The sequence below is a fragment of the Lycorma delicatula genome, chromosome 2 (assembly GCF_047948215.1).
Source record: "Lycorma delicatula isolate Av1 chromosome 2, ASM4794821v1, whole genome shotgun sequence".
NCBI lineage: Eukaryota > Metazoa > Arthropoda > Insecta > Hemiptera > Fulgoridae > Lycorma > Lycorma delicatula.
This window is the reverse complement of record NC_134456.1, coordinates 24,017,305-24,039,648: the sequence shown is the minus strand read 5'-3', so window position 1 is coordinate 24,039,648 and position 22,344 is coordinate 24,017,305. Positions and strand designations below refer to the sequence as shown.

Here is a 22,344-nt window from a genome sequence, read left to right as displayed (position 1 = left end):
TTCATCCTGTGAAGTAATACCTTACGATGGTTCTGGAGGCTAACGGCGAAAAAATATCTGTTGTAATGGTCAAATAATACTTAAGCCCAATTTTATTTCCAGCAAATTTTTAAAATGTAAATTTTTTTCACGTGACTGTAATTTAGTAATTTTTCAAGTGAAAATTTACAAAAATTGTTATTCAGAATATAAAAATTTCTTAGAATATTACTTTCGCTTTATTATTAATAAAACATAAAGAATGCAACTAACGTCCAAATTTTTCTCCACCACCAAGATTTCTCGCGGACCACCAGTTGGCGACCGCTGGTTTAATGGATAGCCATGATTTTTTCACGCAGCCATACGTGCCAAATGCAACATTTAGTTTGGTTTTTCGTCTCTTTTATCCATCTATTTTCTCTCGTTAAAGCCCATCATGGCTTCGAAGGGGGTAGGGGGTGTGGCGACCGGAAGCGTCACAAGGCGGGTGTCTTCCCCTACGGGGTTGGGCTGTCCACCTATTTTTTTTGTAAAGTAAATGTCACGCGGTACTCTGTGATGGAGCCGATTGTGAGGAGGAGGAGGAGGAGGAGGAGGCCCTCTCCTCGACTCTCTGGTGGATCAGACCGGAGTCCACCAGAGACTATTTTGTAGACTTTATTGTAGTAGTTACAATAAATTATAAGGTTCAAACTTGATCATTTGCGATCAACTAAGGGAACTTGGTTCAAATTATTGTTATCGCGATCAACACATTCTGTGGTATGCTTTAGTGCTCATTAAAAACTCATTCAGTTCCGAAGTATGAGTCACTTATAGTCAGATAGGTGTGAGCTAGGCGCGGGGTTTGTGCTTCCACGAACTCTTGTTAGCCAGTTCAGAGGGCAACGATGTAGCACAGAAGAAAAAAGATATCCGAAAGAACCGTACAGCGAAGGCAAAGGATGAGTTAAAAAATTCACTGATGTAAATGATGTAGTAACCTCGAAACTTCGAGGTTACTATTCTAAAATAAATTAATGTATTTACTTTAATTTATTTTTTATAATGGTTCCTTCCTGGTTCCCTAATAGAAAGTTCTTAAAGATGACTTGTAGAATACTTTTCTCTAATATGTAGAAATTGATTTGGCTCGTTTACGATTTTTTTTTGTTTGTTTAACCTCCAAGACCACCGTTAGATATTGCTTCAGAAGATGAGATGAATGATTTGTAGCGTGTGTTAAAATGCCATGCCTGACCGAGATTCATACCCGGGACCTCCGGACGAAAGGCTGAAACGCTACCACTCGCGCCACGGAGGCCGGTGCCTTTAGATCGTTTACGGCCTAAAAAAATTATGTTTGTTTGTTATCATCTTTTCTTATGGGACTGTTATATAATGTAATGTAATATAACCTGAATTCACTTTGGTATTTAAAATATTTTACACGAAACTAAAAATAATTAGTTGAAAAAATTGAGGAGGTATAACGAAAATTTACGTATCTACGAGACAGCCTTAGTTCAATATTTCATTATCATTCATTTGTTTAACGTCGTAATCTTTTATTCATAGTTTTCTTAATTTTGTCTCGTTGCGGGTTTTTACTGATTGGGTTTCTTGCGAACGGGTAATTTATGGAATAAATATTATTGTGGGCGTATCTATATTTAACAAAAAAAAAGAATAATTAAATAAAATACGTAAATAGAAAAATACTACCACTACAAAAATTAAAAAAAAGAAAATATTAACATTTTAACCATCAAATTAATTAATTATTTATTTTGGTTGAAGTTTGTTTTGACGGTATAAACCCGTTGAGGGTTGTTTAATTTGAGTTATTAAAAATTATGTTTTGAATTGATTATAGCAATCAGAAAATGATTTTATTTTTGCCTGGTTGCCATTTCTTTCATTTCATTTCTTATTTATTTAAAGTCATGTAGTATGATCTTAAAAAACATATTTATGTTAAATAGAATAAATTCTTGAACTTTGAACAATAATTACTGTACTTTGCTTTAAGTTTAATAATTAGAGGCTTAGTTTTTGTAATTTATTTTATGAATCCTATCATTGGAAAATACTACCTCTTCAGTGATTTATCTTTGGATAATTAGTATCTTAAAATGTTTTTACTTCCTTATAAATTTCGGACCTCACATTTCAACGGAAATATCCATTTTGATCATCCGTCAATCCATTTTGAATAGCTTCGGCGTGACTTCTGTATCTCACATAACTCAAAAACGATTAGCCATAGAATGTTGAAATTTTGGATTTAGGACTGTTGTAATATCTAGTTGTGCACCTCCCCCCTTTTGATTGCAATTAACTTGACAAAAAATGTCCAAAAAAAGTCCAAATTTAAAACAAAATTGGATTTTGGACTTTTTTTTAACTGCAGTAATAAGCCCTCATTGAGAGCTTTTCAACAATAGATATATCATAAGTGGTACTTATTTTCATTGGTTCCAAAGTTATAGCCAAATAAAAATGTAATAAATGAACTATTTGGATCTTGCAAGGGGGAAGACATCAGTTCGAATCCGACTTCATTTCCTTTTTTCTGTTTTAACTTTTTTTTTTAATTTAAATATATTGATGTTTTAATAATTTATTAACCTCAGATTGTAAAAAAAAGTTTTACAATAAATAATAATTCAATAATTACAATAAAAAAAAATTGAAAAAATCAGAAGTTATTAGTGAAATAAAATGTTATCTACTTTTAAAAATGTGTATATGCAATATAATAATTTAATAAGCGTGTAAGGAAGTCATGTGATGTCCGCATCAGATTTTTTGTTATGAAATATCTTTCTACGATCAATCAAATAATAATTATTTTTAATTCGATTTACACTATTTTTTTTAAATCTGCTCAGAACTGAAACTACTTGGATAGTCTCCACAGAAATCTATTTATTAGATCAAAAACATTTGAATTAAATTCGGAAGTAATTATAAGAGTTATTTTATAAGGACGTAAATTTGCCTTCTTATTAAAAGTAGTAAATGATAATTATTGTTTCTTCAGTAGAAAAGTGATTTGGAAATGAATACCTAGCATTTTTAAGGATTATTCTAAAGTTCCACGATGTCGTGTGATCTTCATCAAATTAAGTAGTAAAGGATTCTTAAGAAGACTGTACGAGTTTCTAGATATTATGAATATCTAGATGTTAGAATATCTAGATATTAGAATTCTAGATGTTATGAATAATGATATATCCATCACTGCTTTACGTAATGTTTCTAGATGTAAATTCATTTGTTAGTATTTCTCTAACATACGGTAGATTCCAATTGAAATTTTATTTAACTAACGGATTGATCATTAAAATTTCATTACTATCTATAATTGTTGGTGTTTCAGAAGTACCACCTGGAATGAAGGTAGATGATTTTTAAATCTTTATGATATTTGAACATTTATACTTACCCGGAAAGGACATGTCTAACTCATTATTTTAGGTCAAATAATCTCTCTTTTGTGATTAAGCTTTGCATAGTAACAGATACTTGCTTTGGAGAATTCAAATTAATCTTTCAGCTGTGATGATCCTAATTACAACGTTAAAATTACTTAGGTCAGTTTTTCGAATAATCGTGCATTTTACAAATATACGAGTACATACTAGTTTCTTACGTTTACGTATTATACTTGTGATTTCAAAACTGTTATTGCTTATTATTCACATTGTATGAAGCAATATTTAGATGTTAAATGCTTAGACAATAGAACTACCATGTGGTAGAGTTTATATCATCGAGTATAATTTTCCTATCGTGCTATAATGTTTTTCGGCTAGTAAATAAATGAACCCTTCATTAATGAAATGTAATATTATATTTCTGATCAGTGGCAGCTCGCGTATAGGCATTTTAGAACTGCAGCACCCTCTATTTCCACTTGATATTTTTCGATAACATTTAATATAATGAGTCCTTTTTTCTTTAATTCTTTCTTTATACTTGTACAATATATAATCCTTCAGCTTAATGTCGGTAGTTATCCCCCAGTTTATGAAAAAGATACAAAAATTTTTCTATGGAACTGTACGTTTCACAGTTCCAGCGGCGTGGTGTTTGGCTGTTGCGTGCATGCGCACATTGGAAGCTGCACGCGAGGCTGCGAGGGAGAGAGAGAGAACTGTCGCTCCCGCAGTACCGACCCTGGCAAGTATTCGCAAAAGAGTAAATCCTCTTCAATGGTATTGCTGTATATTGCAGTGCTATTACTACTGCATATTGGTACATAGCATATCAATATGTAAAAGAGATAGGCCTGCAATATCTGTTGACTCATCCGTTTATAAAACAAATTCATTTCAATGTGTATGTTAATTAATTAGCTCTGTCTCTTATATCAGTAGAAAGATCGACGGTGTGGCGCGAAACAGTTTTACTGGATAATTTTAAGGAATCGAATTTTTTTAGCGGAATCTTTATTGAACAAGCAGGATACAGTATCTTTCACACAAGGTTTAATAAGTGTCTCTCCTATCGTATGAGCTTCACCATTATGTACAGTGTGATAACTCATTCAACAGGATGCCTCTGTTATCATTTTGTTTTCAGTCTTAACAATTTTTATCGTTTGAAGTTCAGGCTTTTCCTGGGACTTAAGTTAAATTGTCTCTTAAAGAAATGTTTAGTTTTTTCTTTGTAATCAGGATGCTGCATTTTGAAATGTGAAGTTTAGCTGGAGCTAAAGAACTGTTAACTAGAATTTTATTACGTACAACACACATTGCATCAGGAGTATTTTTATTGTCATTAGATGTAAAGCTCCAATTTAAATAACTCATCATATTTTCCTTTAACATATTCTTCGATGACGCCTAGTTTTCGATAAACAATGGTTAAACTGCATTTTCTTCCCCAATTACGGGTGTGTCCAAGAATTACTCCTTTTTGTTTCAAAATTCCCATTTTTAACCAAGAATCCGCAGGTTATTTTAAATTTATTTTTTAGATCTGAAATGGAGACAGAAATGCTGGTATAAAAAAAGTACAACAAGAAATGGTTGTTTTAATTTAAAAAAATTATATATAAAAATCATTAAGTAATGTTGGTTAAAAAAGAGAGACAGGAGAAAGTAGAAAAAGTAAATTCAGGTAGAAGAGTACAGTGGCAAAATTATCAGAACTGCTGTGCTTTTAAATTTTGGTGGCTAATTTATAATAATAATAATAATAATAGCTTTTATGAATACCAGCAATAGATTACGAAATAAATATTTTTATATGCAAATTTGTTAATAAATATTTTTATTTACTTACAAAAATAATAAATTTTTAAATGTAATGTAAGTATGTTTATACAGTTACATACATTTAAATTTTGACGGCTAATTTACTTATAGGTTAATGTGTTAATGATAATTGACGGCAAAATTAACAGTAAAGTTGGGAAGCATACAAACAAGGCCAATGGTTAAACTACTTTCAATCCTGGCTGACAAAAAAAGCGATTCAAATTTCAGGTAAAATTAAATTAGGCTTTTTACAGGTATAAAACTGATTGCGAAGTAACAAGTGAAATTTGACTTTTCTGGTATAATACTGACCCTGGCGTGCTGGTGGAAGATAGTTTTTTTTTACTCAGCGTGTGTATGGAACGTTTCTTGTTCGTCCTTTTCTAGTTTAGTTTAAGGAATATGAAAGCGGTTTAATTGATTTTTCAGTAGTGATCAGAAGATGGCGGAAAACAAAGGCTCTTTGACTGCCAAATGTGTCCAAAAACACGCTGGAAGGGTGAAAGAAAAGATAATCAGTAAAAACTAATTATGTATTTGTTTCAGTGCACATAGAAATTTAAATTAAGCACCATTGAACTATAGTGTTTTTAAGCGGACATTTTATTAAGTTATTATATAATAATACTAGGAAATATTATCTGTATTGACATTTTATTATTTATTCGGTTAAACCAAATACGGTTTTTAAGCACATTGTGCTTAAAAACCGTGTACCATGTTCTTGAATGTGATAAAGTGTAGAATTAGATTATTATCCTGTTCAGATATTCTATTAGATTCATTTTTTCGCTTCTTTTATTTTACAGAAAACTTTAATCATGGCCTCCTTGAAAAGTCCAGAAAAATATTTTCTGGAGCAGCACCTCTACTAATTTTAGCTACGAGCTACCACTATTTCTGATACCATAAATTTTAGTTTTTCATTGGTATTTATTTATCTTATATTAATTATTATGCCCGTTAAGGAAGTTGATTTTTTATTTATAAACCAACGATATGCATAAATTTCATCGCAGTTTATACTTAATAATTTTTTTGCAATACATATCGAAGTAGATTGGTTATTCAAGTAATTGACAGTATTTTTGTTGTACTCTTCCGTTAAGTGTCGAGAAAAGTTAATTATTAATCTAGTCGTATTCTAGTAGTTAATATTGAAGTTATTAATTAGTTTTATTAAAATTTGTTTTTGTATATTAACCTAATTTGAGTCACTATACAACTATGAATATTCGTACACGTATATACGCGCGCGTTATTCAGGTCGTATACTTAGCCGGTTATCAGTCATCATCATCATCCAAGTCTTGTTTTTTGCTTTCCATCGTCTGTTATTAATTTTGAATATTTGATCGGGTTACAAAGAAAACGATGCTGTTTTGTTTTTATTTGAATAAAAAGTACCTCTGTATTTAATATAATACAATTACTAAATCTGCCGAAAAACCTTAATTTAAAATACGTTAACACAACAACGATTATTGCGCATAAGATTAGCAACATCTTTTTTTACTTCCTTGAACGAAGTAAAGGAAGTATTGTAATCGCGAAAAATTTCGGTTTTCAGATTTAAACGGAAATATTCATTTTGACCATCCCTGAATCCATTTCGACTAGATTCAGCTTGACGTCTGTACGTATCTATCTCGTATAACTCAAAAACGATTAGCCGTAAGATGTTGAAATTTTGGATTTAGGACTGTTGTAATATCTAGTTGTGCATCTCCCCCCTTTTGATTGCAATCGACGTGACCAAAACTGTCCAAAAAAGCCCTAAATCCAAAAACTTTGGATTTTGGTCTTTTTCATAACTGCAGTAATAAGCCCTCATTGAGAGATTTTCAGTGATATATCATTAGTAGTATTTATTTTCATAGGTTCCAGAGTTATAACCAAATAAAATGTTAATTTATGAAATATTTGGATCTTACAAGAGGAAGGTACATCGGTTCCAATCCGGCTTCATTTCCTTCTTTGTTTTTTAACTTTTTTTTTTATAAATGTAAATATATTGATATATTAATAATAAATTTAGATATTTATTAAAAATCATTAAAAAATGTTTTACAATAAATAATAATAAAAATAAAAAAAAATGAAAAAGATCAGAAGTTAGTGAAATAAAATTTTATGTACTTTTCATTTTAAAAAATGTATATATGTAATTTAAAATACGTACAAGGAAGTCATGTGGTATCATCAATTTTTTTAACTTAATAAAAAATAAATAATTTAATTTAAAAAATCTTCAATACTTGCAGAATATTATACTTCGGGTCATGATTTAATGTGACGCACTTGAAAATTTTATGGTATTACTTCTTAACCGCAAACGAGTACATTTTTTTATTATAATTTATTCACCCAGTCGTATAAAATTTAAATAAAGTTTACTTTAATAATTTACTTATCAGCAGCAATTCTAAAAACTGAATTTTAATCTTCCTACATTAAAAGTAATTAGCAGATATAATAATGAGTCACTGTAGAAATGTGTTTGGTTTACACTGCAGTAGAATAAACACATTACACACTGTTTGTCGGTACTCTAAAGTATCTTTGATCGTAGGACGTTGCTTAGCGATGCCTAACAGCGTCTGTAAATTAAGGTAACGAGTATTTTACGTGCTTATTTTATTTCGCACATTATTTTCCGATTATTAAAGCTATAAACGGCATCTTACATTCCAGAGTTAAACAATAAATAATGAACCGTTTCCGCTGCTCTGAGAAATTTTTCACAAATCTTTTCTTTCATGAAGATGAAATTTGTTGACAATTTCTTTGTTACACTTGAAACCAAAAAGAAATTAACAGGAGTGTTACGTCTTGAAATAGTGGTTGAGATATGTCAACATCGTTTACTATGCACCTTATTTATTTCTAAAAAAAAAACGAGATAGGATATTTATTAAATAAAAAGATGAAATTTAAAAAAAATGTGTTATTGAAACAAAGAAAATATTTTTTGATAAATAATAATGACAGGTTTTTTATTTTTCTTGTACATAATTTTAGCAGGTTATAATAATTTTTATATTTTAATAAATTTATCATATTACTATTACAACACGTTTGTATTTATATTATTTCAGAAAATTATAATTATTTGTCTATTATAAAAATATAGAATCCTTGGGAACGATTTTTTTTTTATTTCGTAATTTATTGGAGAGACAAAGAAAATTCATTTCGAAATGTATAATAATTTCCTCTCAAATATGCGATTCGTAATTTATTTTATTGTGAAAATTGCTTATCACATCAGTAGCATGAGACAAGGACAGGTTTTAACCTTTTTTTTTTCTATAATTATAGTAACACGTGTCACGCCTTGTGATTGTGAGACAGCCGACCACGCAGAGTCTGTGCATCAAAGGGTAGCTTTCATGAAGTCATGACAACCTTATGTTACTGTCAACTGCGATCGTCATATATTTAACTAGATTGCACTAATGGATGTCCGTCATTCATGTAGTCTTCTCTATTGATTATTAATTTTTGTATTTTAAAAGTGCGACGCTCGAAACCAGGTTTCGTTTAGATTTTAATTTAAAATAGACATTCTTGATTATTAAAAAGACTAAATTTTATTCTTTATCATTAAGAGAAAGACTTTTAAATAAAAATAATCTCAAGGCCAACACCCAGTTTGAATTTATGACAAAAAAGTGCAGATGAAAAAAGGAATTTACATCCGGAACGTGGTTGGAAAGTGTTTGAATACGTGGATGTGAAGAAAGATTTTTGCTTCTTTTGTAATATTTCTTCCTGATGAGAATTGGATAACACGTGTTATTTTCCGATTAATAAAGCTATAAACGGCGTCTTATTTCTAGAATTAAATAATAAATAACGGACCGTTTCCGCTCCTCTGAAAAATGTTTCACAATCTGTTCCTTTATGAAATGAGTTTTGTTTCCAATTTTTTTGTTACACCTAAAACCAAAAAGAAATTAAGAGGAAAGTTAAACAAGAAAAAACAAAGAGTTAAACAAGTTTAAAAATTAGGAGGAATTAAAAACAAGATCTGCATAAGTATTTTGTTTAATGAATGTGAAGCTTCAAAATCCTAATTACAACTTTTATAGCTTTTAAGATTATCGTTGGTTTATCAATAAAAAATCAACACCGTTTCTTCTATTTTGAAAAGATACAGAGAAAATATTCGTAAACATATTAAAACGGTATTACGAGAGGTTATCTCTGAAATAAAGACCGTTTCATTGTAAAAAAATTTATTCTGTAAACTATAAATTTAATTTTTTTCTCTTAAAAATACATTCCTTATACTACTTCTCTATATAATTGCCTCATGAATTAAGACATTTATCGTAGCGATACACCAGCTTCAGTATATCTTGTCGTATTCTTCTTCCGCTAGTCCACAAACCTTTCTGAGCCTAAATGGTATGAACAGTGCGGCCAATAACAGCTCTTGAAACATCAGGAAAAAGAAGGGTCAGATCCGAAATCGTTGAGCGACGATCTGTTCTGATTTTATCATCGATGCGTTTCAACAAGTCCTCGATGATTATCGAGGGCCTCCCCGTACGTTCTTCATCGTGCACATTAATTCTGTTATTTCTAAACCTTTCACATCATTTTCAGACTCTCCTTTCATTCATTACATTATCGCCGTACACAGTAACCAACTGCCTATTAATCTCAGTTAGCTTAACGTTTTCACGGTTTAAAAAACATATGACACCACGTATTTCACAGTCGGCGGCAACAGCATCGATTTTCCTATTCATTTTATAACGTAATAACTCACATGTAATCAAAGATATTACAAAGCGACAACTTACAAACAACAATGCAGTGTGTAGATTACTACCATGGCCATGAACGACACAGGTTCGCCAACCTTAAGGAATTTCCCAGCGGTCTTTACCTCGTAAAAACTGAGCAGATTCTTTCAAGAATGATCATTTAATTTTGTTATAATTGTTATGTTCTTGTCGTCATAATTTAAACGAAATCGGGTTGTAGTAATGAAAATTAATATTTGGTTTCACTAGATTATCCCAGAAAAATGTTATAACTACAAAACTGCACGTTGTATGTCACGCTTGATGACTCCCGGTATCATAAGAGTGATTAAAAAATTCTCATTGGTATTTTTCATTGTGGACGATACAGACGATCTGGAAGTTATTCATTTTGGATTTTCGATGTAAATTAATTGGTCGTACTCTTAAACATATTTTCTTTTCAAATCCGAGAAAGCAAAACGCAAAACTATTATCAGAATGTGTTTTTTGGAAGTTTGATTCGATTTAAGAAAATAATTTTGATAAACACATCACATAAATTTAGCATCGTATAACAGTTATGAGCACATTAAAATTTACTATTATTATTTTTAATTTTAGCTCCCATCAATTAAATTTATTTCTTTAACAAACTGCTTCTAATACGAATATTAGAATTTTTTTTGCCAGAAACTGGAAAACGTTTTTTCATTCTTCCTTCTGAGAGAGAAAATTTAGAATATATTGTGTACGATAAAAAAATACCTCAATTCACAGAAACAAATAAATTTTTAATCTATAATGATACTGATTGACTTCATTTACAAAGGGTATATACTGAAATATTTCAAATAAAACAGAAAGGCGTATGGGTCAGAAACGGTAAAGTTACCTTGAAAATATTATTTTTTGGTTTTGGTGGTACCTAAATTTACCAAAAATGAATTTATAATACTGATACATTATTTATTTATTTACTTACAAAAACCAGTTTGTTTTATCGACTGTTAATCTCTGTAGCTTAGTGGTAACGTCTCGGTCTTTCATCCGGAGGTCTCGGGTTAGAATCCCATTCAGGCATGGCAGTTTTCAAACGCTACAAAATTCCATTCCCATATAAGCTTTAAAGCTTCTGTTTAATCTCATCAGCCAAAAAATAAATAAATAAACTGAACCTGTAGGGATCCATCACTATCTGTTCGATAGACTAGAAGGAATTGAGATGCTTGTAGAAGAACTTCGCCTAGATAAAAAGGCGGAAACCAAATGATGTGGATTTAAATTTACAAATAAAGGAAGCGTTTGATACTCTAGTATTTAAATAAATGATTCATTTTTTTATTACCATCTGTTTAGAGCAAAGATAATTCAGCACAAGGCTTCAATGAATATAAAGAAAATAGGTTTTCGGTTGATGAATTTTTAGATTGATAATTATTTTACGACAAAGCTTGAAATTTTGTTTTTATTGAACATCAAAAAAATAAATGTGATCAGATATTTGAAAAAATAGATTTTATAACTTCCTTTAGATTAGACGGTGCGTTTAAATATTCGAAAACATTCGTTTCAAAGTGGGCGATAACCCCCCCTAGTGGGCGCTGGAGGCTTTCTGGATGGGGGGGTAGAAGGCCTACAGGAAATTTGGGGCGTTCCGGCGGTCTAGGAAGGCGATGGCTGATTAAAAAAAAAAAAGACGAAAATGATGTTTTCCTGATATTTCAAACAAAAATTAAATACTACACTTGTACAAAAAATTAAAGGGATACCTATAATTTATGATAAAAAATTATTGCATTTGCTTTATCTTTGCGACCAAGAAGCTTAGAGACGAACAAAAAAAAATTAAAGCTTAAATATTGTACTTTTTGACAATATACTTCAGATTTCAAAAATTATCAAATTAAAAAAAACAGTGAGAAGAAAGTTTTTAAAAAGTTGAAAGTATTTCTTCGTGTTTGATGGAGCGCATAGAGGAAACGAAATTTTTCACTAAGCTGCATTAAAATCATTTAAATGCTTAAGACTTAGGCTTTAATTAATTTTTTTATATGTCTACGATTTTTCTGAACCAAAATATTCCACTTTAAAGATAAAAGGCCACTTTTGTCTTTAATGCTGCATATCTACCGATCTAAGCAACGTACTGATACAAATAAACATGGAAATTAATGGGTTTGATCTAGTTCAACTCAGAAATACGACGTGCCACGTTTAAAAATAATAATTTCAATTGCTGTTTTTAAGAGCGCATCTTAAAACCAGCAATTGCAATTATTATCTTTAACAGATGGTAAGTTTAAAAATTTTGGGAGGCGCTAGAAAGTTTTTAATTGTCATGCGGGCTGTTAGCGAAAAAATTTGAGAATCAATGTTCTAAAATGCATAAATTCTTTTTATTACGACCACTTCGGAGACTGAGCGGTGTTTTGCTGTTATTAAAATCCTTAACACTTCATGGTATTCCTTTAAATGATCAAGATGACAAATATTCACCTTGACTTCTATATTTTACAGACCGATTGGGGGTTTACGCGATGCGTGACAAACATTGTATAATAAATAAATTAATTTCGGAGAAAACTGATTGAATCTCTTTTAACGATAAATTTATCGCAAAGTAATTCTTATAAGTAGTTTATATAATACTACCACAGAGCTATTCGTAGGCCTTTCTTCATTTTATTAGGAACAACCTATTGCGATATCTGAGAAACAAGTGTCAAATATTATTGCGCTGCAAATCATTAAAAATTTCTCTTGAACGAAGTTATCAAACCTTCTGAAATTTGTTGTCTTCTAGTAAAATTTAGGAATAAAATCGGAATATATACAAGGTTGTATATTTGATTCTTCTTTCTTTTTGAAGGATGAGAGAACATGTGGATGGAAAATCGGGTGCTGGTGACCGAGTTAGCTGTGTACTCACTATTCCTAATGACGTACAAAAATTGAAAAGATTTTTCAGGCATTCTACAAATATCCATTTCACATCAACTAAAATCTAGAACTTGTGTGGGAGTATTGAGAAAATTCTATGCTTGATAGTTTGTGCCCTTTTGTTTCTTCGTCTGCTTACACCTGAACATAGTAAACATAGCGGTTGTAATTCATCTTCAATTTTTTGTTTGGAGGAAAACGAATTTTCAAAAATATTTTTGTATTCTGTGATACAGAATATGATTTACTCCTGAATCAATTGAATCAAATTGACTGAGGAGAGGGGTAAACCTGCTTACCTGTTTTGGTATTCAAAGTACTTGAAATTTCTTACACCTTTAAAAACTGTTTATTGAACTATGTAGGGTGAAAAACTGAAGTTGATAATCCCTTCCACCAGAGATTGCCAAGATTTTGTATAGTTCCTTCATGATAATAGTCATAACATAATGGAGATTTATAAATATTAGTATATCGATTTAAAAAAACTGTGTAATCAAAAGAGATGTACTTTCTTATTTACAAAACATCCTTCCACAAATGGGCGTTTACCCCATAGAAATCTTGTTACCTTATTTATTTATATATTTTATTTTGGGGGAGGGGCTAAAATTCAACATTGATGACTAAATCATTGAAGCTGCGGGAAACTAAACTGAGAAGTCACCGACAGATTTCTTTGGGATTAAAATTTTAAAAACTTCCAGAAGAGAGGAAAAAGAGCAATGCAGTCTACGGGAGGTAAATTGGAAAATAGTAAATGTAAATAAAATTTATAGAGACGAATTATTATTTATATTCGAGTAACATACGTATTTTCCAGTACTGAATAAAGACATTATTGTTCCTCATAATAACGAGTACACTAATTTGTTTAACCCTCCGACTTTCTCACCGCTACGATGCATAAAATGCACTTGAAGTGTTGCTCATCAGAAATACCTTCTCTGAGTTATCCACTAAAAGGGAATTCTTTTGTCAGCGACAGAGTAGGTGCCAACATTTTGGTAAGCCTGATTTGGGATTTGCTCGGCAACTTTATATTTGGTTCGGTGAAGAAGAAAATGGGAAACTATTTTTCACTTTTCTTAGTAATCCTGGCACAGAATTATCTTGGAATCTTGTTATTTTGGAAATTTCACGAAAGTTTTCATTTGATCTCAAATTGCCTACAAACGTCTTTGTTAAGCACCTAAACCACAATTACGTGTGTGGCTCTCAACGTAATCGTTCATCGACTTGAAAGTATTATTTTTTTATCTTGTATTGTTTGTTTTGAAAGTTAAATTGTACTATAACCTTTTTGATTCTTTTAAGACAGCCTATCTCTACAGGTTTATCAATTTATTCATAAGGTAATTTCATATTAGAAGTTTATAACAATTTTTTTTTAAATTTTAAAACGTTCTTAACGTTAGTAAAGAATTTTGAAAGAGCGATTGATTCCATGAAATTGTTTTTTTAATATTATAAAAAACGTTCTAAGAAATTATGTCTAACAATTTCTACACAGTAATTCATGGTCAATGATATATTTTCGAAAGAATGAGCACGTTTGAATGAGGTAAAATTAAGATTAGTTAAGTAAAATGATTTATATTTTAACTAAATTAAATGCAAGAACCTTAGTACATTTAGGAGAAATTCTGTGCTCCTCAGACTTCGGGACCTGATAATACAGCCTCGAATAATTCTTATAAAACTAACTCAAAGGTTATAGATGCATAAAATGTATCTCATCGGAACTGTTCTTTTGCGTTTCAAATTGTTAAAAAACATGATACCTGAACCAATTTTCATTTACTGTTGTTTGATTTATGACGGAACCGTGGAAATGGATTTAAAAAAATAACTTAAAGATTTTTGTTAACTAGCTTTCGCATCGCAAGATAAATATGTAGGTGGTCAATTACGGGGTTTTTATGATGATATTGCCAAATATCCCAAAAAAGGTTGAAGCTTATGCGTTGGCTATTGAAATGGAATTTTCTAGCATATGAAAATGCCATGCATGATCGGGATTCGAACCCTGGACCTCCGGTTGAAAGGCCTAGACGCTTTTACATGATGAAAAAATATATTTAATACGTGTGTATTTGTATTGAGCCTGTATTGTAGTTAAGTTAATTGATATAAATTTTTCTGTTTTTAATATAATTTTTTTTCTTTTTGTTGCCAGGTGGATGATCGTAATGTGAATAAACCATTCTCCTGAAGATTTTTGGGTAAGGCAAATTAAAATCCTTTTCTGATTTATTTAATTATGTGAATTATTAGATTTCTGATCTAGTAATTATGTACTAGACAATTTTATCTACTCAAAAATATAATTACCTTTATTGTTAAAAACAAATTTTTTTTTATGATCGTTGAAATTATGCTTAGCATACTTAAACTAGGTAAGGTAAAAATTTCTTGATGACTGCCCGTTTGATTAAGTTTTTTAAGGAACAAGTGTATTAGGAAGGGGGTAATTATTATCTAACCTTGTACGCAACTGACAGTAAAATACATTTTTAACTGAGTTCAAGTTATCTCTGTCTCTCGTTTAAAATGCGTAACTAACTTGATATTCCTGAAAAATTCTTCTTTGCATTATCTAAAATCTTATTTTATCTGTAATACACATGGAGTGAACTGTGATAAAAATTATAATGCGTAATGAATTTGTTTACCGGAAAAAAAATTTTATTCTCTTTAATAACAGAAAAGATAATTACATTTATATCGTCTTCAATAAAATCCATATTTTAAGAGTAATAAAAATAAATGTTACGTCATTCTTGACCTTTGATCTTTGGCTATCGTTTACTGTTAGCTTAGATAACATTTCCAAGATAAATATAGTCGTTCTGCCTTAAAACGTTGTTGAAGAAATAACTTTTATAAACATTTTTTTATGAGAAGGTCTCTTCTGTACTTTGATCATATAAGCCATGGTAAAACGATCCAGGCTAGGTTACTTTGCTCGATATTCCTTTTAAAAGCATTATCAGAAAATAAGAATTGCCTTTATTCACGTACGTTCTTCGAGTGTTAATTTGTGTACGAGTGTTTATTTGAACAATAAACAGCCCCCTCGGCACAATGAGATTAGGATAAGTATGGCGATGTAAATGAGTTGTAATCTTGTTCTGACTTTGACCGACCTTTCCTGAGACGTGTGGTTAATTGAATCCAGCCACCAAAGAACAACGGATTTGAATACTAGATCGTGGATACCGGTGTTATTTGGTGGTTGGGTTTCAATTAACCACACATCTCAGGAATGGTTGAACTGAGAATGTACAAGACTACACTTCATTTACACTCATACATATCATCCTCTGAAGAATTATCTAAACGGTAGTTACCGGAGGCTAAACAGGAAAAAGAAAGGAAAGCCACCAAAGAACAGACCAACCGGGTTGGTCTAGTGGTTAACGCGTCTTCCCAAATCAGCTGATTTGGAAGTCGAGAATTACAGCGTTCAAGTCCTAGTAAAGCCAGTTATTTTTACACGGATTTGAATACTAGATCGTGGATAATTGTGTTCTTTGGTGGTTGGGTTTTAATTAACCACACATCTCAGGAATGGTCGAACCGAGACTAAACAAGGCCACACTTTACTTACTCATACATATCATCCTCTGAAGTAATACGGTGATTCCCGAAGGCTAAACAGGAAAGAAGGTATAATATCGTGAAATCAAAGTTGTAGTCGATCTAGTGATTAGGATTTTATAAAATTAATCTTTTTTTTTCATTTTCAATTGCTGTAGTACAATATAAACAAATTGATACTTTGTATAATTACTTATAAAATTAATAAAAATTTATTACTTACTCCTTTTTCTCTTTTGTACATGTCAGGTATTCCGCTTCTTCAGAATTTTTTTAATGTAAATTATTAAATAAAAAAATTACAATGAAATTGTAAACCGTACGGTAAGAGTATCGCAGATATCACTTCTTCCGCTCAAAATAAAATTTTTGTAATATAAATATAATTGTTTTTAATAAAATGATACTGATATCAAAAAAGCTAAAACACCACATTTCTATTATCAAAATCTGTTATTAATTTAGAATTTTGTTAAACAAAAAGGATGTTAAATATATGTAATAGACAATAGATACACAATAATAGATAAACAACGTTTAAGCGTTCCATATAATAAGAAAAAAATACAATTTGTTACAAAACTCTTACCGGCCCGATTTCATTTATTAAAGAGCGAATAATCATAAGAATTGTATTATTTCTGTAAATGTGATATGTATTATATATAAATGAAATCGGGCCGGTAAGAGTTTTGTAACGATTTTTTTTTTTTTTTTTTTTTTTTTTTGCTTATACGGACGCTTAAAAATGATCTATTAATGTACATCTACTTAACATCTACATCTACATGTACATCTACTAAAAAAACGTAAGACACTAACATTTTTTGATATCAGTGTCATTTGATTTAAAATAGTCTTATTTACAGGAATTTTTTGTTTTTTGAGCGGAAGAAATGATATCTGCGAGACTTATCGTACGGTTTCATTGTAATATTTTTGGATTTCGCTGCGTTTTGTTAGATTATTCTTTTGTTTTGTTTTTTTTTTTTTTTATGAATTATTATCATATGAATTTATTATTAAAATTTATTGCCTTTATAGAACAATGAAATATACATTTTTTGAATTTCTCATGGAATTTATTTTTATTTTTGATAGTCATAACATTCATTTCATATCATATTTTTCCGTTTTTAATAACTACTATAATTACCTTCACAAATTGAAGATGAAGATGTGATGTAATATTGCACTTATTACTTTGTTAAGTGTAACCTTCGATTTTTATCGTATCCGTGGACACATTTTTTATATTATTATTATTATTAAATGAATATATTTTTTATTTCTCCGTCAATTAGTTCAAATAGATCTAATTGTAGAATAAAAATTATACCAATCGAATTTATTTCTGTTTTATGTAACAAATCTTTGTTGCCAAGTTAGTAACACTTTCCTACTGTTTGTGGTTTTTGTGTGTTATTAGCAGCTATAATCTCTTGTAAACTAATACTTTTATATTTTTTTAATGAAGTGATTGGAATTAAAAAAAATTGTTTCATTTTCATAAGAGCATTTAATATTAAAACAAGCTGTAGTATATTTTCTTTTAAATTTTATTATTTCAAGAACATTATCAAGTTTTTGTACGTGACCTAGTATTATCCAGTACTGCTACGTAGCGGCGCGATTCGTAAACCCACCTTTTTGAGGAAGAAGTGACATTCGAGTTCCGCGATTCATCAAATGGAAGAAAAAAACGCTGTCTAACAAAATTCGAATTATTTTTTTTAAGAATTCATTATTACAAATCTAATTGAACTGAAATATAATGTTTTCACGCATATTTTTTTCCCATTTTCATTTCACTTTTAGGTTAGGTCATATTTAGAACTGTAAAAATAGTTCGTTGACTTCGCCGTACCGTCCAGTTCTGCGGACTCTTACCGGCGAAGTTCAAACTAACTTCCTGAAAATGCGTAATTGAATTTTAATAACTCACTTTAATGACTTTTAGAGTCATAGTGTACCTGCTTGTTAAGTATATCTAGTGAATAACTGTCTCTTTCAGATTTAACATTTTTTATTTGTTTTTTAAATAAATTTATCATTAAAAAACAGTTATGAAGAAGTTGAGATCTGCGAAAGTACTCGATACGGAAAAAGGAGAAAAGCAAATAAGTGATAAAATTCAATTAATAAATAATATTCTGCAGCTCGATTGCATTTTAAAAATTATATGTATACTAGCAGACCCGGCAATGCTTCGCTATTGCTAGATTTGAGTATACATATAGATTAAATGAATACAATTGAAAGTTTGATAAAATATTAAAAAACTGAATATCACGGAACTTCACAAAATTTAACTTTTAACTATATAAAAGTTCAAAATACACCTAACTTACTTTCTACTGGTCACATCGAGGATTTCAGTAGCTTTAAACTTACTCCGGACAATGCGGACCATTTTGTAAAAATCCACGCGTAAATCGGTCCAGTAGTTTTTTGGTTTATAGCGGACCACGTACGAAAATTCCCTTTTATATATATATATATATATATATATATAGAAGAAGAAAGTTTGTTTGTTTGTTTCATAAATATCTCAACCCCAGAGCCACCTCGCGGGTCCATTTTTTGCAAAAATATTTCTTTTCACTTAACTAATATATATTCTGAATATAAGCCAAATCGGACCGTAAATACAATTTTTCGAAATATCTCAACCCTAACGCCACCTAGTGGGTCCAAACAAATTCAAAAACCTTTGGTGGGCGTGTGCACAGTAACTCACCAAAGTTTCATCGCTATAGTATGAACGGTTTAGGAAGGCATAAGAGACATATAGACAGACGAACATTCATTTTTATATTTTTATATATATAGATATTCTGTTTCTTCATAATTATTAATTTTCACAACAGCAAAAAACGAGTTTTGAGCTAAGGGAACTTGCGGATTTTAGTTGCGACATTTTTCCATGTGCATTTTTATAATAAACTGCATCTTTTGGAAACTTTTTTATATTATTTATTTTTATTTTCATTTTCTACTTATCTGTATATATAAAAAATGTCGTGACCGATTCATAATCCACCCCCAGCAAAAACTATTGAAGATTAATGAAAATTTATATAACGATCTTCTTACGGTGTATGTGCATGTGTAAGAAAGGATTTTTTGAAATTCCTACTTTAAACAGTTAAAATGGATTAACAATGAGACTTACTATTTTTTCCCGTCAACAAATGAAGATATCAAGTTGAATTTTGGTGTTTGTAATCTTCACGTGAATTTCTAATAACAAATTTTTAGATTTTTTGAAATTAAAGGAATTTAAAGGGTTAAAATGGGGTAACATTAAATTTTACTTTTTTTATTTTTTCTTAATTTCTAAGGAATAAATGATGATATCAGATTGATTTTTGGTGTGTTTAATTTTCATGTGAATATCTAAAAATGAATTTCTAATTTTTTTTTTTTAATTCCTTGTTTGAAGGGTTAAAATAGTTTTTTTTTTGAAACCAGACTATGATGTACCAGACTATACTTTATGAATACAACTGTAATTGTTGTTTCTCTGTTAGGTTACAAAAAAAAAAAGTAAATAAAAATAATTGTACATAAGTACTCATACAATCATTTGAAAATCGATAATTGAAGGTGGTAAAAAAAAATCTTTTTTTATTTTTTATTTTGACAGTTTGATTTGTTAATGGTTTAAATTAAGAAGGGTGTCTGTCATCCTTTTCATATTACAAATAAAAACGTTTCCCGGCTGTAGGTTTATTTAAAATGTATTTATCTATCAGTTAGTTATTTAAGCGAAGGGTTCCCTTGCTATATTTGATTACAACATGTTTATATAGATATCGTTCGTTCATTATTGTATAAACATGCTTGGTATTTATGTACAGTAGTCTCTTATTTATCGTACAAATATAAATAATTTAACTGTTACGTCATAAATTATTTTTATCAATTGATAACAATACCGTTACGTTATTTAATGTCAGTGGCATAAGTTTTATCTCGGTTATTTATTTTATTCGGTAACTAAAATGGGAAAATATTGTTAAACTAAGAGCTTTAAAAATTATATATAATTTATCGTTAGCGATGATGTGTTTGATCCAGAATGAAACAAAAATTGTTTTTATCGTATAACTAACTATAAGTGGAGATGAAAACAGTTAACCAGTACAGCTGTACGCGACACTTCTTATCGATGGTACTGTACGGGAAACTTGGGTAAAAATTCCGAAAAATATCTCTTAAAGATTTACATTTTTTTAATGTTTAAATAAATTTATCATTAAAAAACCCGTTATGAAGAAGTAGAGATCTGCGAAAGTAGGTTTTATAATTTTTATTTTAATTTTGTGCCCCTAAAATCTTTGCGTTCCTCTAAATTAATACACATTGCTACACTTGGAAAAACGTTTCCAATGCAATATTAATTCTGTTTATCTTAATTAAATTTAATCAGAAACAAATAGTTATCCCATGACTTGTTAAATTGTTAGCTGAATATTCAACAATGAAAAAGAAACTAATAAAAATATTCTTCTAGAACGTTTTTGAAATTCATTCATCAGTCTTTCCTAGTTGAGGACCGGTGTTAAATTATAACAGGTAGTAAGTTTAGATTTGCCTTTTATGAAATCCCAATATATGAAAAAGAAAAGTATTTACTTTGAGTTTGCAGACACATATATATATAAAATCAGGATATTTTCGAAGTAGAGAATTCTAAGCTTCGAGTCCTAAAGGCAGTTGCTTTTGTATGGATTTGAATACTAGAGACTGTGGTTACCGGTGTTATCTTTGGTGTGTTGAGTTTCAATTAACCACATTGGGAAGCCAATGGCAAATCACCTGTAAAACCTGCCAGGAAAATTTCAAGGTATATTAAATCGCCAAAGGTCGAACACGACTGAATGGCTAAATTTATGTTTTATATATATATATATATAAAAAGACGAGTCTATATTCTAATTCTTGTCTGTAAAGAGACCTGGATATCACATTTGTAGCTTCATAGCATTGCAATCTTTGACGCATTTTAGGATACTAATTTCATTAATATTTTTTCAATTAAACGGGTGGAAATGTCTGGCTGTTATTACCGCTTGAAAAAAGGTAATTTATGTACTAACAAATACAAACGTGGACCATGCCACTCATAAAATTAATATAAATTAATTCATTATGGTATGTACAAGGTAGCTATAATGTAGCAAGGTAGTTTTATAATGTAGACATTTTTATTTGCAGAATTGTTGTACTTTCAATGAAAAATGTTGATTTTTTTTTTTACAATAATTTTTGTTACTATTACATGGATTGTACATAATGTTAAATGTTCAAGTCCGTCTCCATCTGTATTTGTATTACGTTGTTTATATATTATTTTTTTGCAAAGAATTGCTGACGTGGATCTATACAGTTCATCATATCTTCGCTAGCAATAAAATAATGTATAAAAACGTGTTACGTATTGTGTGTAAGTGTGTGCAAATGTATTTTTAGTTATTGGGTGGTTAAATTTGACAAGATTTATATGTGATAATGATTAAAACAATGATGTTAGTGAGGAAAATATTGAGTCGTGTTACGTTTTCTTTGACACTTTCAACTATTCAGTTCAGACATCAAATAATGGCACAGTTATTTCTCGTTCTGGGAGTATATAAAATATATTTTCCCCCCCACTATTTTTTGCACATGTATATATTATTTGCGTGAATAAATAGATAATTCAGATTAGAATACTTTTAGTGAATTATAGATCTGAATAAAGATACCATGTCTTTATTTATGATGTTTATAACAATTTCTTGGTTCAAATTCTAGTGTTTCAT

General features: G+C 30.0%; 1 protein-coding gene across 3 annotated transcripts in view; it reads left to right on the top strand.

Annotated features, from left to right (window-relative positions):
• The window catches only part of LOC142320562 (uncharacterized), a 249,684-nt gene that overhangs the window by 148,356 nt on the left and 78,984 nt on the right, over positions 1–22,344 (top strand). For all 3 annotated transcript variants that reach the window (XR_012755431.1, XR_012755432.1, XR_012755433.1), the window contains exon 7: positions 15,111–15,156. The gene's annotated coding sequence lies outside the window, so the exon portion shown is untranslated. The remainder of the gene's footprint in view (positions 1–15,110; positions 15,157–22,344) is intronic.